This window comes from Ips typographus, unplaced genomic scaffold, assembly GCF_016097725.1.
Source record: "Ips typographus isolate SLU unplaced genomic scaffold, UJ_Ityp_2.0 IpsContig77, whole genome shotgun sequence".
In the NCBI taxonomy this organism is placed as follows: domain Eukaryota; kingdom Metazoa; phylum Arthropoda; class Insecta; order Coleoptera; family Curculionidae; genus Ips; species Ips typographus.
The window spans coordinates 153487-156720 of NW_028098580.1; the positions used below are offsets into that span (position 1 = coordinate 153487).

The window sequence follows — 3234 nt, forward strand, 5'->3', positions numbered from 1 at the left end:
TTTACCGGTATGTTGTTTACTGTTAATTTTATCTGAATGTTGTGACTTTGTTGGGGTGGTTGGATCCTGGACAGTAAAACACGTTTATTTAACTAACTAATAAACTTGTAATAAGACTAAAAGTGAACATTATTTAATACGACCGACAGACAGACTGAACCGCGTGCATTCTTTTTTTAAGAACATCGAACGTCAATTATATTAGGTGGCGTTGCTTGTCAACCAGTACAATGTTGCCACTGTTACAACAGGTTATTTTATAAACCCAACAGACTTTGATAGTTCTGTCAGTCAGTGAAAATGGCAACAGCTGGACAAAATTTTAGAAAATATAAAAGAAAATGCAGCAAATGCTAACGAAAGTTTATTACCTAAAAAGTCCAGAGCATTCTAAGGTTACTACCTTTAACACCACGAAACCAAGTAGCAGCAAAGCCATCGAGGAGCATTGGCAAGCCTTTAAGCGCAATGTCATCACTAACTCATGTATATTCTTTAAAAATTAAAACAGCATCAATAAAGGTATTTACATCCATTTCCTTAGTGCCATCAAACCGTGAACTGCATTTTGAAAAGTTGCCACTAACAACAGCTGGCTGTTGAGCTGCTTGCTGTGGAACCATAGTCAGACGTGCCATCAGTTCTTGGAACTGCTAATTTGTCAATGTTACAGTTGTAGACGGGAATTTCTGTAAATCCCGTGCTACCAGGGAAGAAGAGTTTTAAGCAGTAAAAATGAGTAAATCACTTTTAAAATTGGAAAACTTTATTCTCCCAAGCTTAACTCACATGCTAGTCACACTTAACCTTACTTAAACTTATATTAATTCGTTTGCCGGCCGGCGGGCGCTGTCGGGTGTCGGTCAGTACAGGGTTGTACTTTAGTGTTGCAGATATTTAAAAGGCAGGTCCGTATTAAGTTTTGTTACACAGTCATATTTTCAGAGTTGGGCTGTTTTGAACGGAGTAAATAAGGGCTTCTTGCAAAATTTGATGAGTTTTCAGAGGTAACAAGGGAATGCTCCTCTTGTATGGTTGAAAGACTAGAGTTCATGTACTTCAATAATGAGATATCATTAAACGAGGCTTAGTGATTGCAGTAGACCCGGTGTTTACAGAAATTCGGTGCAAATCACAAGTAAAATGAACAATCTGAACTGTTGGTATTGTCCTACAAGTAGAAGCAACACTCACCTCGAAACAGGGCAATGTGATTGTTCGGCGATTGCAGTGGAACCGTTTTCTTGCATAAACTCGGTGCGAATCACAAAAACTAAAGTTTTTGGGCACTTTAAACTTTTGTCTGTAATTTTTGAAGTTTTGTAATACCAGGTGTCCAAGAGCACCCTGGACATAGGAGATTAACATGGGAAAATCGTTTTGATTTTTTTGCTCCTGTACGGTTCATTTAATGGAAAAAACGCTTTAGATAAAAGTTGTAGAGCACATTTTCGGCTATCAACTCGTAATTTTTTCAATACCGTAGATTTGACCATTAAGACGAAAAACGGATCTAAAATTCGGAAATTTTAAATCTCGCGCCAAGCGGTCGTTAAGGAAAGTTTATATCCGGTCGTGCTACCAACCTTTCAAAATCATAACAAATCGCTGTCAGTCATTCTGTAATCAAAACATTCGAAACAAGTTTATTTAGTAATAATTTTGAGTTACTGCCCACATAATGCAAAAAAAATAAAAATAAATCGTGATAAAAACACTTTATCAGTAGCCACAGTCCAAAAATCTGGTAAGTTGCGTTTATAATCTCATTGAATGTCTTTACTAAACTTATTTACTTTGTAGCAAAGTTCTTTAAGAAAACACTGGTTTTGCTTGCAAATATTTAATGAGGACGACCGAATCACCTATCTCAAGCTTTTTCATAACACTACCAAACGATTTAAAGTGATACAAACAATGGAATAGGGAGGCCTGCAGATGTTTGAAGATAAGTTGCTTTACTATACAGGGACCACAAAAGAGGGCAACTTGAACATCATTCACCTACAAGGATACTTGTAAAATGTCTACTAACCAAAAATAGTTTATTTGCAAGTAATGTGTAACTCGAGTTCACATTTGATTAGTAAAGGTGTGTCCTGTGAAATGGTGTATTGAATTAGAAGCAAATTGTTTCTCTTTAGAGACTTTCAATCACTACATTTCACCTACCTTTGCTAATTTGGAACTCCACTATTATCCAAACAAACTTTCGGTTAGTAAGACAAAGCTGTTTTTAGCGTAGCTTGTATGGTGAAAGGTTCACCCACTCAGTGATAAGACCAGTTTTCTTTGCCACCTATTGTACCTAAGCTTTTCACTTGAAGAAAATGTATACTGTACCTTGAACTGTGAATAAATAATTAATACAAATGTTCAGTGTACAAAGTTTTATTTGGAACAATTGAGTGTGTGGAAAAAAGAACACAATTATAATGTTAATACCTAAACCTAGAATAGCTCAAACAGCTCATGTAGAAAGACAATACCTACCCATATACAAAAACTTTTGTCACCTGACTGATAATTTGACTGTGTAAGTCCATATTCTGTTCCTAGAAGGGGTTTCTCAGAGGTTTTATAGCCAGTTTAAGAATATTCACATTTCACAGGCACATCAAATTTTGAGATTTAAGTCAGATATCAACACTGAATCATTTTAAGTTTTGGTTGCAACACTGAAGAAGACCCTCGCTGATGATAGTCCATGAAGTTAAGCACATTGAAGCTAAATCACACCACTTTTGAAGGAAGTATTTACCCGCTTTGTTGTTGTCCCTGTACAGTAGGAAACTTATCTTCAAAGATTTGGCTTCATTGTCCACTGTTTTCATCACTTTAAATCGTTTGGTAGTATTATGAAGAAGCTTGAGATAGGTGATTCGGTCGTCCTCATTAAATATTTGCAAGCAAAAAGCGGTTTTCCATTAAATGAACCGTACAGGCGCAAAAAAAATCAAAACCTTTTTCCCATGTTAATCTCCTATGTCCAGGGTGCTCTTGGACACCTGGTATAAAGTATGATTTATACTAAACCATTGTTAAAAATATTAATCCTGTAACCTTTAAGTTAGAATTGAACCACAATATTGTAGGAAAATACGGAATAAACGCAACTATTGGCAACACCGATGAAAAATATTGTTTTGACATAATATAAAATTTAGTTTCATTGGTAGGCACCGGAACACGTGATGCACAGCATACTAGAATTCGAGTTAAACTGCGCATGCG

The 3234-nt window shown here is 36.0% G+C and overlaps 1 long non-coding RNA gene across 1 annotated transcript; it reads left to right on the forward strand.

The window, feature by feature from the left end:
• Positions 1–1012: 1012 nt before the first annotated feature.
• On the forward strand, positions 1013–2916 carry LOC145739950 (uncharacterized). The gene is made up of 2 exons (XR_014181294.1): positions 1013–1747; positions 1804–2916. It is a non-coding gene; the product is annotated as an uncharacterized LOC145739950 (long non-coding RNA).
• Positions 2917–3234: the final 318 nt, after the last annotated feature.